Source organism: Chelonia mydas, chromosome 7 (assembly GCF_015237465.2).
Source record: "Chelonia mydas isolate rCheMyd1 chromosome 7, rCheMyd1.pri.v2, whole genome shotgun sequence".
Classification (NCBI taxonomy): Eukaryota; Metazoa; Chordata; order Testudines; family Cheloniidae; genus Chelonia; species Chelonia mydas.
The window spans coordinates 91,420,203-91,436,803 of record NC_057853.1 but is presented as its reverse complement, the minus strand read 5'-3'; the positions used below and the strand labels follow the sequence as shown (position 1 = coordinate 91,436,803).

The 16,601-nt window shown below is 39.8% G+C and overlaps 1 protein-coding gene across 2 annotated transcripts in view; it reads left to right on the top strand.

The window, feature by feature from the left end:
• The window catches only part of PLCE1 (phospholipase C epsilon 1), a 329,298-nt gene that overhangs the window by 154,500 nt on the left and 158,197 nt on the right, over positions 1–16,601 (top strand). The window lies entirely within an intron of this gene.

The window sequence follows — 16,601 nt, the reverse complement described above, 5'->3', positions numbered from 1 at the left end:
AACCCAACAAGAACTCTGTGCTCCAGTTATCGAATTCTCTCTTAGGCCAGGTGCTCCTAAGTCTCCTCCACAATCTTCATTAGCCAGGGAGATGGTACTTATTTCCTGGTGATTGCCTTCACTGGCAGGCTAGTGATCCTTCCCCTCCAGTAGGGAGGCAGCTAGCTCCTGCTTCTTTTACAGTCAGCCCTGAACTGAGCCAGTTTCTCTTTTTCCTCCCACTCCAGGCCAGGCATTGGCTGCAGGTATGACGAGTCGAGGCCGACTGGACCCAAAGGTTCTCTTTAGCCCCTTCCATGCAGTTTCTCCACTTCATCACATATACAAATGCTTTCTTAAACATAAACTGATACTATTCATTCTTTGATGGGAGAATATGGATTGCCTAGGTAATTCTAAGTTTATTCTATAATATCTATGAGAGCAGGAGTATTATAGAATCATAGGGCTGGATGAGACCTCAAGAGGTCATCTACTCTAGTCCCCAGCATTCATGGCAGGACTAAGTATTATCTAGAACATTTCTTACAGTTGTTTGTCTAACCTTCTCTTAAAAATCTCCAATGATAAAGATTCTACAACCTCCCTAGGCAATTTATTCCAGTGCTTAACTACCCTGATAAATAGGAAGTTTTTCCTAATGTCCAACCTAAGCCACCCACCCTTGCTGCAATTTAAGCATGTATCTTATTCTAAAATCGCCATTTAAAAGTTGAATGGATCAAAACTGACTTTGATGGAGGGATGCATGTTTGTTTAATTCTCAAAATATTGACCATAAACAAGAAGGTTGCTTGTTTTATACTATTTATAGAGACTTTGTTTATGGATACAGTGGAGACATAAATTTACTATTGGTAAAATGTCATTATTAAATAAACATCTATCACAAGAGAACTGGCTTTATTGAGGGATTTTGAGTGGTAATGTAGAAGAGACCAGGAAGAGTTCCTGGCTGCTGGGAGGGAGAGCATGTTGGAATTCTTGCTCGTAGTCCTGCCCCTTTGTTGCCCTGGTTCCTTGTGGTACTCTTCTCTGATCTCTCTGATCTACGTTGTTGGTGACAACCAGGAACATTTCATTTACAGCCATGATGTAAATCCTGTGTTAATTCTGTCCTAATGGTCACAGCAATGGCCACTTCTTATATTTTAGGTGTTACATTTGACATGCATTTACAAGGAATGACTTTTCTGTCCTACTGAATATCAACCTTCCCATCTAGCAGTGGTAAGCAGTGAAAAGGAAGAAACTTTAAGGAATATGGCAACTCACTCCATCTTACCTGTACCATGGCAGGGAGAGTTTAACTTGTAGTCGACATAACCTGTAGACAAGCCCTTACATTACAAAACTACAGAAGTTATTAAACTACCTATTCAAGTGGATAAATACTTACAAGCTTCTTTTTAACTATAACGTGGGCTACATCTACCCCATATGGAACAAATTATTTACCCATGCTAGAGCTCTTTCTTCAAGATGATGAAAAGTTTAATTTTTTTTCATTTTTAAAAAGGTATCCATTTTTTTAAACAATTTATAATTCCTGACAGAGACTGAATCCTAAAATATGATTTCCAGTGAAAAGTGCAACTCTTTAACTATAGTGGTACAACTGGTGACTAACAGCCTGTTAGTTATAAACACTTGTTATTTGTTGTTCAGGAAAATACAATTAAGCATACAAATTATGCTTTATCTGTTTTATTTTTTCCTTTTTCTACAGGTGCATATCACTCTGTCAGTAATACAGTGATACTACTTTACTAATATGCTAAGCCAAGCACCTGCCACAACTCAAGATACATGAGACAGGGAATTTAATTCCTGACTCATTTAATCATTGACTAAATCCATAAAATAACTGAAGAATACAGAAATACTTTTTAATAACTTAAGAATCTGGAAATGTCAAATATTTTGGTTGTTTCAGCTGCTCTATATTCCCCACTGTGATTCAGCAAGACATTGGTCAAAGTTTTACCTTAAGGCTTGCTGTCTCTGAACATGTGTATATTATTTTACAATTTGAAAAATAAATTGAGCCAAATATAAAAAGGGTAGCAAAACCCATGACTCAGGTGTCTCTGGTGAGAACATTTTGTGTCAGCTGTGATTCCAGTAACTGATGTTAAGTCTTTATAACTCAAAGGAGTCTGATGTTTTGTTTAAACTAATGGAAATGGCCATAGGTCTGATATTTTATTCACTCACAGACTCAGTGACGCAACTCTGGCAGCCTGGAATCTTGTGGAACATTATTGTTAAAGACAGATGTTCCCAGAGGATAAGAGAATTCCCTTAGTTGACCAGAAAATACCAGATTAGTAATTTAACATTGACCCGGTTTAGATTCGACAACCATTCAGATGTAAACAGCAGGAATTTCAGGCTTACAAGGCAACCATTTCACAGATTCATGTTTGACAAGAGTTAAGAAATTAAAACTCTGAGGACTTGTGTGTTAATTATCACAATCAACTCTGCTTAAGTGTGTGGATAGAATTTTTTTTTCCTAATGTTTTTACCACCTCTTTATGGCCAATTCTCTTACTTGACCAATTTTTTAATAAACCCCAAATAATATTTTAATGTCATTTATACTTAGTCCTTAGTAAATTGATGGATGTAGTATTTGTTCACTACATACTATTTGTTTCTCAGGGTTTTCTTTTTCATCAGTGTACGTAACGTGAAAATTTGAGATAGCTTATTGTAGATTTTATTTTGCTGCCCTGCAGTTTTACATTTCCATATGGACAAGATGGTGACACATACTGTTTGTGACTGGGCCAGATATTTAAAGGAATTTAGGTGTCTAAAGATGCAGTTAGGTACTTAGTGCAATTTTCAAAGCACTTAAGTGCCTAATGTCCATTGAAATCAATAGGAGTTAGGTGTGTCGGTGCTTTTGTTTCACCCCTATATTTACAGAGAAAGCTGTGTCAGAGGGGGATAATTAACCCCCAGGAAAGGTCAGTGGCAGTACCACCACTGCCACCATTTCACAGGAATTCTGCTGGAAGAAATTACAGCTGGGGTTCCATAGGAGCCTCTCCTAGTGGTGGCTGGTCAGGAGAGGAGATGAATGAGCGTGTCTCCTGGGTGCGATTTTTCAGACTGCACAGGGTGTTTCGTTGCCAAGGCTCAGGCAGAGCAGATGCTGTATTTGTGTAGTTGAATCCGATGTTGCTTCAGGCACATTTTCTGTTGGTGGGGTCTGTAGCCTTTGTTTCCACCAGCAAAAGGTAGCTTAACCCAGGGCATGAATCTGGCCATATTAAGATTTCCTCTGTTGTTAGCTGTGAAATAAAGGATTTGCTGAGTATGAGTGTGTGGACCATGGCTGAGAGAGAGAGTGTGTGCAAATAGTGAAGTTAATTTTAAAATGAAAGTTTGTACATTTTATGAAATTTAATTAGTCTGAAAAAAATGGGATTTTTAGTGCATGTAGTTAATCCTTTGGAGTGTATCTAAATTGTTTATTATTTTAAAAGGCTAAAAACTCATTTGCATGAGCCTTGTAAAAGTAATGTCCATGGGAACATTTATAGTGTAGAGTGGAACTTGCTTGGTATGTTTATGTTAGCTTGTCAGTCAGAAGCAAAAAAAAACCCCAAGGACCTCAAGACATTGAGTCATCACTAAAGATTCCCTTGAAGTTTTGTTTCCAGCAAACAAATGAGAAGAAAGTAATCACTACATTTACAGTAAAATGCTATTTTATTTATGATCAGATAAAATATGTGGGATACTAATATGTGCTTTTGGTTAAATTCTAAGATATCCTATACAGTTTTCTTATTAAAAGAAATTCTGAATTTTTGTTAGCCTTTCAAACAGACATTTGGTTTCAAAATATATCTAATGTTGTTTTACAAATTGTTCTGTGATCACTCAAAATGTTTTCTATGGTGAGCTATTTTATTCTTTTTATTGATAGAGAAATAATGAACAAAAATTCATATTTTTGTCAATTTTTCGTTAACATATTTTTATCTCTCCTTTATCTCCATGATGAATCTTGCATTATAATATTTAATATTAATTCCTCAGTTATGTAAATTTAGTAGCCGTCAGTTGTAGCATTGAAACAACACCAGATTTACATGTTTATGTTTTGTTTTCTTAAACCTGAGTGTTGTTATTGCCAGACTCTATTTCCAGTTCCATATCAAAAAAGTCAAGTTTTTTTCAAACAAAAAGTGTATGCAGCATGTAACCAAATCATGCTTAAGTGTAGTTATTTGAGTTCCAGGTCTAACTAGGTAGTTTTCTTGACTTCCAAGGGAAATTGAGAGAGGTTACTTATGGTGGCTTTCTTTCCTTAAGTCTTCCCTACCCTAGCTAACTTAATAGACCTGATTTTCCACTTGTGTAGTTCTGCTGCTTGTAGCACTGGAAAAAGTTGGAGTATAGACAAAGTTCAGGTTAGGGTAAGATGAAACAGAGATAAAAATGCCACTATAGCTACGACCCATGGAGAATTATGATATCTGTGTAAGTTGATAATGTAGATGCAGTCCAAGAGGTGGCTATCTCTTTATAAGCCCCTCAATTAGTGGTTTTTTACAGTGAATCCGACTTACTGAATGATTCAGAAAGGGTTTTTCCCCCCTATTTTTCCAAGCTAAACAAATAACTGCCTGGGATCCCAGCTTTCTCTCTAGCTATTTGTCTCAATATCTAAGTTGATGCCATATCACTCTATTAGTAAAACTAGGATGGGGTACATACTGGGTGTTTCAGGCAGGAAGTCTTGAAATTAAAAACAAAAAACAAACAAACAAAACCCCCTAACCTACAGGTTTTGTAGTGCTTAGAGTAAAGTTTCCTAAAGCAAAACTAATTCAGTTTATTATTTTTACAGGATGACTGGTCCTTTTTAAGAGAGAATGGGTTCAGTTCCACTTGTGACTAATCAGCTGCCTGATAGAAGGCATTAAGTGTGAAAACCCAGGCAGGTTAGGACACAGAGGAAGCAGAGGTGGGAAGGAGCATGAGGGAGCTGGTGAGGGTTCCCTGGGGTGAGCTGTATGAGCATGTGTCTCTTCCTCCCTCCCCCCTCCAGAAAGTACAATTTGGGGGCTGCTAGGGGTTGGGGGAAGAGCTGGCACAGAGAGAACAGAAGAAAGTTGTTGGGACAAGACTGGCCAGAGCTGGGGAACCCTAACTAGCAGAAGGCTATCAGTAAAGGGGAAGAGCTGGCTCAGCCAGGAACTGGCCGAACTGAAGAGAAGAGGGTGATTCCAGAGGAATATGAGGGATAGGACTCAGGCAAAGGAGGCATGGGGAATGGAACAGTGGGGTGCCTCCTCGCAGAAGTCTAGAGAGAAGAGTTGTAGCGGAAGGCTTGTAAGGCGCTTGGCGAATGGCCAGCATGGTAGTGGTCCTGGAGCAGAGGCACAGGTATCATGGAACAAGGATTGTTGCCTCTTAGGCAGGTGAGCTGGAGGTGGGGGGAGCCTGGGATAGGGAGAATAGAACTAATGAACACCTTTGTAACTTGTTTTACTTCGGGATTTGTGAACTGTTTCACTTTGAGGGACCTGTGAATGATGCACTTATATTAATCAAGTGATGTTCAGAAACAGGGCTTACATGAGACTCTGAGAGGGACATTATTTCTTTTCTGGGTGGGCGAGATGGCTGCTGCTCTGATCTGTGGCCAAAAAAACGGGTAACTCCAGTCAGCTCTGGGGACTGAAGAAGGAGTAGCTGAGGCAGGACTTGCATGTATTGCCATGCTTTGCTGCTTGAGGGCTCTATGTGGGCCCTATAACAATTACCTTTTGCCTACTTAAACAGCACTGATAAAAATAAATGTCACTTGTTCACAGTGCTGCAGGTAAACAAACTTATTTCCTATATAAGACACGTACATACAAAAATTTAACACGATTAAAATCGATTTTGTTTATCAAAATCAAAGGCTCATTTGAGTCCCAGTATTTCAACTTTTATCTGAGGAGGTGGGTAACCTGACCTTTCAGCAAGCAAGCCAAATGCATGTCTTCTTCATGGCTTACACAAAGCATGTCAGTTATGCATTTTGCCACAGTTTGTAGCTTTAAACGGAGCAGCTGCTGCCTGACTGTGAGTGTGGACAAGTGCTGTGTGCTATCTTTTTGTGGTATTGAAGTACCTGTTCTTCTGGCATTTTAGAAAGAAACTTAAGGTTCAATAAAAGATACTTTAGCTGGTAAGATTTACATTTTTATGGGCTGTAAAACAAGGAGTTAATAATGTCTTTATAAAGCACGACAAGAGATAGAAGTAATGCGTTGCTTTTTAATCTAGTCAACTCATCAGTGTCTGCTATTTAATAACACAGCTTTGAGGACACTTACACTGTTGCTAGGTGGAAAATAAAGCAGACACACAATGTAAACAATGTTAAATGCAAAGGCCTCTCAGACTTGTAAATATGTATTTTGTAGTTTAATTTGTCTTTGAAATGAAAAGGAATAGAAATCTTTCTGGGGTCTGTAGGTACAATTTGTGTTGATTTTCTTCTCATTGCAACTAATTTAGTTTGATGGTGAAATATGTTTGTGGGACATGCATTTATTTCTTACTTTATAATGGTAAGATTACATAAAACAGCTGAAATATTTATATTTGCTCCAATCAACTTTTAAAGAAAACTAAACAGGTGATTGTGTCTCATACAGTAGAATCTCAGACTTATGAACACCTCAGGAATGGAGGTTGTTCGTAACTGTGAACAAAATGTTATGGTGGTTCTTTCAAAAGTTTACAAATGAAAAGTGATTTAATACAGCTTTGAAACTTTACTATGCACAAGAAAAATACTACTTTTAAATATCTTAATTTAAATGAAACAAGCATAGAAACAGTTTCCTTACCCTGTCAAATCTTTTTTTTAAATTTCCCTTTATTTTTTAGTAGTTTACGTTTAGTACAGTACTGTACTATATTTCCTTTTTTTTGGTCTCTGCTGCTGCCTGATTGCGTACTTTCGATTCCAAATGTGTGGTTGACTGGTCAGTTCGTAACTCTGGCATTGGTAGCTCTGAGGTTCTACTGTAGTTCATAAATAATACAGATAAGATGTCATAATTTAGCAAAATTTTTGAAGTGTGTGAATTAATTTCTGCTTTGGTGTCTTATACGTGGCCAGGTTTTAATCTTTTGAAATTATACATATGATTTGCTGCAAATTCGTTCTTTGTAGCTGAAATAGTGTTGTCAATAATTTCCCCTTTTCCTATGTAAAGTACCTGAGTGCATAACATGCAAAATGTGTGTTTTGTTACTAATTTCATATATAATTGTGGAGTAACTCTTCTCCCTACATTATTAAAAGTGAAAATACTGGTACTTGTGTAATTTAAACACATTTAATAAGATTCTTTGAAACAGGAATCAGGGGTGTATTTTATATGATAATGATTATGCTCCCCAAAATGGGCTGTTAGTTAAAGGATATATGAAACATACACCAATCAAAGAGATAATATCCCACTGCAATAGGAAAATTATAGTTGCTATCAGTAGCTACATTTTCACTTTAACTATTTACAGTGCACAACATAAAAGCCCTGATTTGAGTCATGTCTGCATTAATGGCAACATAATAGGATTTACTAGTAAAAAGTAAAGTATTCCTGGAGTTGCAATTAAGGGATTCTGAAAATATGCTAAAAGAAAAGGAGTACTTGTGGCACCTTAGAGACTAACAAATTTATTTGAGCATAAGCTTTCATGAGCTACAGCTCACTTCCACTGAATGCATCCGATGAAGTGATCTGTAGCTCACGAAAGCTTATGCTCAAATAAATTTGTTAGTCTCTAAGTTGCCACAAGTACTCCTTTTCTTTTTGCAAATACAGGCTAACACGGCTGCTACTCTGAAACCTGAAAATATGCTATGATTCAATTTGCAGCTTGCTTGCTTTCAAGAAGAGAAAGTATGTTGCTTTTATTGCCCACCCCTTTAGTTGATTTTTTTCTCCACAACTCAGGAGGCACCCATCTTCCATTGCACAGATTTAAAGTACACGATACCACTACTTGAATAACAAAATCAATATTCACATTAATTACATGACAGAGTTGTGTTAGATTACAGAAATTGTGCAAGGTTCTGAGATGTGCAGTGTACAAACAGCAGAATTTGATCCTAGATCTCTAATTCTGACCATATCAAAGTTTCAGTTATTTTAAAAGTATAAATAAAGGTTGAGAAGAATAGTTTAAGTTAACAAAAAGAAATGTGAAGTTACAAAGGTCAACTCAGTCCTCGGATACGTAGAAGTATCTTTCATTGACTTCGATAGTCTGATTTGGTATCATTATACTAGCTTTTTTCTAAAATGAAGGGAGGTGTGAACATTTTTTGTTAATGCAAATTTTTTTATTCATAAATTATTGGATTACATTAACTACAGATTCTCTGTTTGTACATTATTTACTGTGGAAACAGTTGGATGTATTAAAATGCACTGTCCTAAATTTTAATAATTACAGAATAAATGACCCATCAGTATGTTTTCTCATATCCAAATAGTGAATGTTGTGGTGTTCTACTTGTATAAATATCTAAGCCTAAACATGAATTTTCAGTTCTTTTGTAATTATTTTAAGTGCTTCAGAAGTTTTTTAAAATTAATTAGAAGAATACCGGGGGTTGCACAGTTTAAGGCTCAGTTCCAGTTTGAAACTCTTAAATTTCTGTATACCGGATTTCATATGAATTGGAATGTAAACATTTTAATACAGATTCTTTTTCTTTCTTTGCCAAATTCAAAGGTGCATATCTGCTTCTGAAAGGGGTTTAGACCTGATGCTACTACAGTAGCTCTTCCCCATTTCTTAATTTATTTTTTCTGTGGGACTACTGAGCGCAAAGTAGCTACTCTCTGACCTTCCACATTCCTCCAAGAAAAAAGAAGGAATTTTTAAAATTGAATTATTTGTTAATTTGTGTAGAATATTTGGGAGTGAGGACGCTGGAGGATATTGCAAACATTAGCACACTAGCCATTTTCAATTAAATTCAGTGAATAATCTGTGTACATGCCCACGCATGCTCACAAATTCCAGTTTCAATGTGAAGAATCAATGAAGTGAAAAATTGCTTTATTTTAGTTCAAATTTGTCTTCTGTATGATCAATCCTGTTACAGTACTTCTGTACATATCTCCTTCCCAAAATGGCATTAAGCAGTGAGGGGAAATTGTAATAATAGAAGCAAGGAACGTTTGGAACTTTTGTGTGTGTGTTTGTGTGTATTACTATTACTTCTAGAGAAGACATGGTCTAAACTTACTCAGTGGTCTTTTACAAAGGGATTTTGCATAATATTCTTTGTGAAACGTGAGTGGGTACTTAAGTAGGGCGGTATCATACATATAGACAAATTTTTCAAAGGTTACTTTGATAACTTGTTCTTGTAAATACTTTTTCTCCTAGTCATTTTTCAAAAAGAACAGAATTTGGCGTTGTGAGAGTCTGTAGTTCATTTACAACTTTAAGCTCCAGTCCTGAAAAAAACTAATGCACAAGAGTAGCATTGAACTACATGCTTTGTCATGTGAGCTGTTGCCCTGTAGAAGTTTTGTGGGGAGTTTCTGGCAGAGTATGGCTAGTGCTGTTCTCTGCAATCTTCTGCCCCTTTATGGAGCTGGAATCCAAACAGAGAGACTTCTGCACGTCAAAGCAAATTATGGAATCATAGAAATGTAGGCCTGGAAGGGACCTCAAAAAGTCATCAAGTTCAGCTCCCTGCTCTGAGCTAGGACCAAGTAAACCTAGACTGTTCCTGACAGATGTTTGTCCAGTGTGTTCTTAAAAATCTCCAGTGTTGGAAATTCCACAGCCTCCCTTGGAAGCCTAGTCCAGAACTTAATTATCTGTCCAATTAGGAAGTTTTTCCTTAATATGTAACCTAAATCTCTCTTGCTGCAGATTAAGCCAATTACTTCGTTTCCAACCTTCCGGGAATGGAAAGCAATCGATTATCATCCTCTTTATAAAAGCAATGAGGAGTTCGGTGGCACCTTAAAGACTAACAGATTTATTTGGGCATAAGCTTTCCTGGGTAAAAAAACGGTTCTTCAGATGCATCATTTTTGTTGCTCTCCTCTGGACTCTCTCTCTTTCCACAACTTTCCTAAAGTGTGGCACAAAGAATTGGACACAGTACTCCAGCTGAGACCTCACCAGTGCCAAGTAGATCAGGACAATTACCTCTCATGTCTTACATACAACACTCCTTTTTATTAGCCTTTTTTGCAGCTGCATTACATTGTTGACTCCTATTCAGTTTTTGATCCACTGTAGCCCTCAGATCATTTCCAGCAGTACTATTGCCTAGCCAGTTATTCTCCATTTTGTATTTGTGCATTTGATTTGTCCTTCCTAAGTGAAGTACTTCTTGTTGTCTTTATTGAATTTCATCTTGTTGAATTCAGACCAATTTTCCAATTTGTCAAGGTCTTTTTGTATTTTAATCCTGTCCTCCCAGGTGCTTGCAACCCCTCCCCACTGGGTTTTATCCTAAAAAATTAAATTTTATCCAAAAAAATTAAACATACTTTCCACTCAGTTATCCAAGTCATTAATGAAAATATTGACTAGTACCAGACTCAGGACTGACTGCTGTAGCACTCCACTAGATAAAACCTCCCAATTTGGCAGGGAACCATTGATAACTGCTCTTTGAGTACGGTCTTTCAAACAATTTGCATCTACTGTGACGTTGCACTCCATATGATTTCATGAAAATGAGTGCGAATATAATGTCACTGGAATATGCTTCATGCAGAAGGTCTCTTATAAGGTACATTACAAAGCTTATAATCTACCAAGTGTGGTCATCCAATTTGTATAAATGTATCACTCTTGTATCTGAAACTAGAAAGATGAAATATAACTCTGAGGTCCTGTTGTAATTATGCAAAGTGTGGGCCATTAATGGTGGTTTGGAAGCTTGATGGCTCCCATCAACTAGGACAATTGGTTGTAAATAGCTCTGATTAATTACAAGCCTTCCTGTGAGTCAGGCCAGGAAGAATGAATCCTTGGGGTCTCCCAGGACATGTGACCATGTCACCTGGTACTGGAATCCATCTTAAACCTGGTGCTTTTCCATTTAGAAGGAGAGGTAGGGACCCAGAGAGACAAAAGATTCCCGCCTTGTGCCAAAGCTATACAAGGGGGTGGAACAGAACAAAGGGGCTGCAGTCATGAGAAATACCCTAGCTACCACCTGAGCTGGAACAAGGACTGTACCAGGGGAAAGGATTGGACCCAGACTAGAAAGGAGTCTAGTCTGTGAAAGAAGCTTGTTGAAACATCTCTGAGGGTGAGATTTTATCTGTAATCCGTTTCTTAATGTACTAGGCTTAGACTTGCATGTTTTGTTTCATTTTCTTGGTAACTTACTTTGTTTTCCGAGTAGCAGCCGTGTTAATCTGTATTCGCAAAAAGAAAAGGAGTACTTGTGGCACCTTAGAGACTAACAAATTTAAGCTTATGCTCAAATAAATTTGTTAGTCTCTAAGGCGCCACAAGTACTCCTTTTCTTTTTACTTTGTTTTGCTGTTACTACTTGGAACCACTTAAATCCTACTTGTTATACTTTATAAAATCAGTTTTGTTTATTAATTAACTCAGAGTAAGTAATTAATACCTGGGGGAGCAAACAGCTGTGCATATCTCTCTATCAGCGTTACAGAGGGCGGACAACTTATAAGTTTACTCTGTGTAAGCTTTATACAGAGTAAAACAGATTTATTTGGGGTTTATTTGGGAGACAGGAGCACTTCCTAAGCCGTTTTCAGTTAAGTGCAGCTTTGGGGACGTGATTCAGACCCTGGGTCTGTGTTGCAGCAGATTAGCATATCTGGCTCAACAAGACAGGGTTCTGGAGTCCCAAGCTGGCAGGGAAAACAGGCTCAGAGGTAGTCTCAGTGCATCAGGTGACAGTCCCATAGGGGTCTCTGTGATCAAACCCATCATACCTACTTTATGGTAATTTCATCTAGACCACATTTCCCTAGTTTGCTTGTGAGAACGTCATGTTGGACTGTGTGAAAAAACTTTACTGAAATCAAGATATAATATTTCTACTGTTTCCTTCCTATCTAATAGGCTAGTAACCTTGTCAGAGAAGGAAATTATGTTGCTTTGGCATGATTTTTTCTTGACAAATCTATGCTGGCTATTCCGTCTAACCCTATTATCCTCTAGGTGCTTACAGTTTGATTATTTAATAATTTGTTCCAGTACTTTTCCGTGTATCAAAGTTAGGCTGACTACGATTTTGTCAGATATTTTTAGTAAAAGTCACAGACAGGACACGGGCAAAAAGAAAAATTAACGGAAGCTGTGACCTGTCTGTGACTTTTACTAAAAATATCCGTGACACAATGGGGATCTGCAGGTTTTGACACTGCCTGAAGCAGGGCAGCTGCGCAGGGGCTAGGAGCCGCCTGCAGCAGCTGGGGGCTGCGGGGTACCCCTGCCACCTGCAGTGTCGGGGGGTCCACCACTGCCTGTGAGGGCCAGAAGCTTGCAGGTTCCCCCTCCACCCCCAGTGGGCTGGGTGCTTGGGGGTTCCCCTGCCAGGCCAGCAGCTCTGGGGGCCCCCACCACCTGTGAGTTCGGGGGTTCCCCACCATCGCTGCCTGTGAGCTCAGGGGTTCTCCTGCCACCCACAGCAGCCGGGAGGTCTGAGGGTTCCCCTGCCGCCCGCAGCGGCCAGGAGTTATGGGGCCACCAGAGGTGGCGGGGGTACCCCATAGCTCCCTGCCCCTGCAGGCAGCAGGGGACCCTGCATCTCCTGACCACTGCAGGCTGAAGTCATGGAGGTCGCCGAAAGTCATGGATTCCGTGACTTCCGCGACCTCCGTGATTTAATCGTAGCCTTAGTTTAAAACGTAGCCTTACTTTATGTCACAGGTATTTTTAGTAAAAGTCATGGACCGGTCATGGGCTGTAAATAAAAATTCATGGCCCATGACCTGTCCATGACTTGTACTATATACCTCTGACTAAATTGCGGAGAAGTGGCCTGGGCAGTGCCACGGGTGCTCGGGGGGCAATCCGGGACCCTCATTGGTGCTGGGGCAGAAGGTTGGCAGGGCTGGCAGGCTCCCTACCCAGCTCCACACCTCCCCGGAAGCGGCGACATCCATCAGCTCCTAGGCGAAGACGTGGCTAAGCATCTCTGCATACTGCCTCCAACCCGAGTGCCATCTCTGTAGCTCCCATTGGCCAGGAAATGCGGCAAATGGGAACTGCAGGGGCAGTGCCTCCAAGCAGAGGCAGCATGCAGAGCTCCCTGGTCCCTCTGCCTAGAAGCCAAGGGATGTCACCGCTTCTTGGGAGCCTCCTCGAGGTAAGTGCTGCCCAGAGCCCTCACCCCCTCCCACGCCCCATCCTTGAGCTCCCTCCAACACCCAAACTCTTGCTGCTGCTGGGAGAGGAAGGCCCGGTGGCCTGAGACAGCCCCAGCAGCAGTCAGTGCGGCTGGCCCAGGGGCCACCTGAGCTGTTCAGGCGGCCCTGGGGCCAACCACACTGGCTGCTGCAGAAGTCACGGAGGTCCCAGAAAGTCACGGAATCTGTGACTTTCTTTGACCTCCGAGAAAAACTTGCAGCCTTAGTTATAAGTCTCCAGGTCCACTTTGTTTCCCTTTTCAAAGATTAGTACTATATTTGCCCTTTTCCAGTCCTCTGGGACGTAACTCATCCTCTGTGACTTCTTGAAGATAATTACTCATGGTTCTACGATTGCTTCAGCTATCCTCAAGTAGCTTAGGATGAATTTCATCAGGCTCTGCTGACTTGAGTACATGCAACTTACCTGAATAGTCTTTCTCGTTCTTTCCCTCTTTTGGCTTGCATTACTTCCCCCTTGTTATTGTTGTTAATTGTGTTTGAATATCTGGTCACCGTTTACCTTTTTAGTGAAGACAAGTGAAATAGGCATTAAACACCTCCGCTTTCTTGATGTCGTCCTTCATTAGGTCTCCTTCCCTACTAAGTAGAAGACCTACTTTTTCCTTTCTCTCTCTCTTGCTCCTAACATATTTAAAGGACCTCTTCCTATTACCTTTTATGTTCTTTGCTAGGTGTATCTTATTTTGTGCCTTAGCCTTTCTAATTTTGTACCTACATGCTTGTACTATTCTTTTGTACTCATCCTTAGCAATTTGTCCATATTTCCATTTTTTCTAGGATTCCTTTTTTGATTTTTCAAGTCACTGAAGAGCTCCTGATGGAGCATTGTTGGCCTCTTACCATTTTTCGGCCTTTCCTTCACATTGGGACAGTTTACAGTTGTGCCTTTTTATATTGTCTTGTTGAGAAACTGCCAGCTTTCTTGTGCCCTTTCATTGCTTAGATCAGTGGTTCTCAACCATAATCCTGGGATCCCCTGGGAGGCTGTGAGCAGGTTTCAGGGGGTCCTCCAAAGGGGGCCGGTGGTAGACTCACTGGGGCCCAGGGCAGAAAGCCAAACCCCGCCACCTGAGGCCGAAGCCCTGAGCCCCTGCCACCTGAGGCCGAAGCCAAGACCTGAGCAACTTATCTTCCTGGGTGCCCTGTGGCCCAGTCATTTGCCCTGCTTGCTGCCCCCCTAACACTGGCCCTGGCTTTTATATGCAGAAAACTAGTTGTTGTGCACAAGTGGGTTGTGGAATTTTTATATCATGTTTGGGGGGGGAGGGCTTAGAAAGAAAAAGGTTGAGAATCTCTGTCTTAGATATTTTTTTCCCCCATGGGACCTCACCCACCCGTTCTCTGAGTTTGTTAAAGTCTGCTTTTGTGAAGTCCATTGTCCTTATTCTGCTGCTCTCACTTCTTCCTTTCCTTAGAATCATAAAATTATCATTTCATGGTCACTTTCACCCAAATTCCATCTTTAGATTCACTACCAATTCCATCTTTAGATTCACTACCAATTCCTCCAGTTTGGTCAGAATCAAGTCTAAAAGGGTGCCCCCTCATTACTAATTCTACTTTTTGAAACAAAAAAGTTGTCCCCAATACATTCCAATAACTTATTGGAAATTGTATATTTTGCCATATTACTTTTTCCAACAGATTTCTGGGTAGTTAAAGTTCCCTCTTGCAACCAGGTCTTGTGTTTTGGATAGATTCATAGATTCATAGATACTAAGGTCAGAAGGGACCATTATGATCATCTATTTCTGTTGTTTGTTCTAGAAGTGCCTTATCCACTTCCACCTCTTGATTTGGTGGTTTGTAATACACCCCTACCATCTCTACTTTTTCACTTTATCTTTACCCAGAGACTTTCAAAAGTCTGCCTCTGACCTCCTTCTGGACTGCAAAACAAATGTATATATTCTTTATATAATCCAACATTACATCCCTTTTTTCCTGCCTGCCCTTCCTGAAAAAGCTATACCACTTTATACCAGTATTCCAGTGTGTAATTATCCCACCAAGTCTCTGTAATGCCAGTTAAGTCTGAATTTATCTTACATATTAATACTTCCAGTTCTTTCTGTTTATTCCCCATAATCCTTGCATTTGTGTATAGACATCTAAGTTGTTGAGCAGATTCCTCTACTGATGTCCCTCATGTTGCTCCTATGACACTGTTGTACCATTCCATGTCTTCCCCGCCCCCCAACATCTAGCCCTCTGTTAAGGTTTTTATGCTTACCTATGGGCTTTTGTCATCTTCCCTCTTTGAACTTAGTTTAGAATCATAGGACTGGAATGGACTAAGTATTATCTACATCATTCCTGACAGGTGTTTGTGTAACCTGCTCTTAAAAATTTCCAGTGATGGAGATTCCACAGCCTCTCTAGGCAATTTATTCCAGTGCTTAACCACCCTCACAGTTAGGAAGTTTTTCCTAATGTCCAACCTAAACCTCCCTTGTTGCAATTTAAGCCCATTGTTTCTTGTTCTATCCTCAGCAGTTAAGAAGAACAATTTTTCTCCCTCCTCCTTGTAACAACTTTTATGTACTTGAAAACTGTTATCATGTCCCCTCTGTCTTCTCTTTTCCAGACTAAACAAACCCAATTTTTTTCAATCTTCGCGCATAGTTCACGTTTTCTAGTCATTAGTCTAGTCTTTAATCATTTTTGTTGCTCTTCTCTGGACTTTCTCCAATTTGTGCACTACTTTCCTGAAATGTGGTGCCCAGAGCTGGACTCAATACTCCAGTTGAGGCCTAACAGAGTGGAAGAATTACTTCTCATGTCTTGCTTACAATATTCCTGCTAATACATCCCAGAATGATGTTTCCTTTTTTTGCAACAGTATTACACTGTTGACTCATATTTAGCGTGTGGTCCACTATGACCCCCAGATCCCTTTCCGCAGTACTCCTTCCTAGGCAGTCATTTCCCATTTTGTATGTGTGCAACTGATTATTCCTTCCTAAATGGAGTACTTTGCATATGTCGTTACTGAATTTCATTCTATTCAGACCATTTCTCCAGTTTGTCCAGATCATTTTGAATTTTAATCCTATTCTCCAAAGAACTTGCAACCCCTCCCAGTTTGGTGTCATCCACAAACTTTGTAAGTGTACTCTCTATGCTATTATATAAATCATTGATGAAGATATTGAACAGAACCAA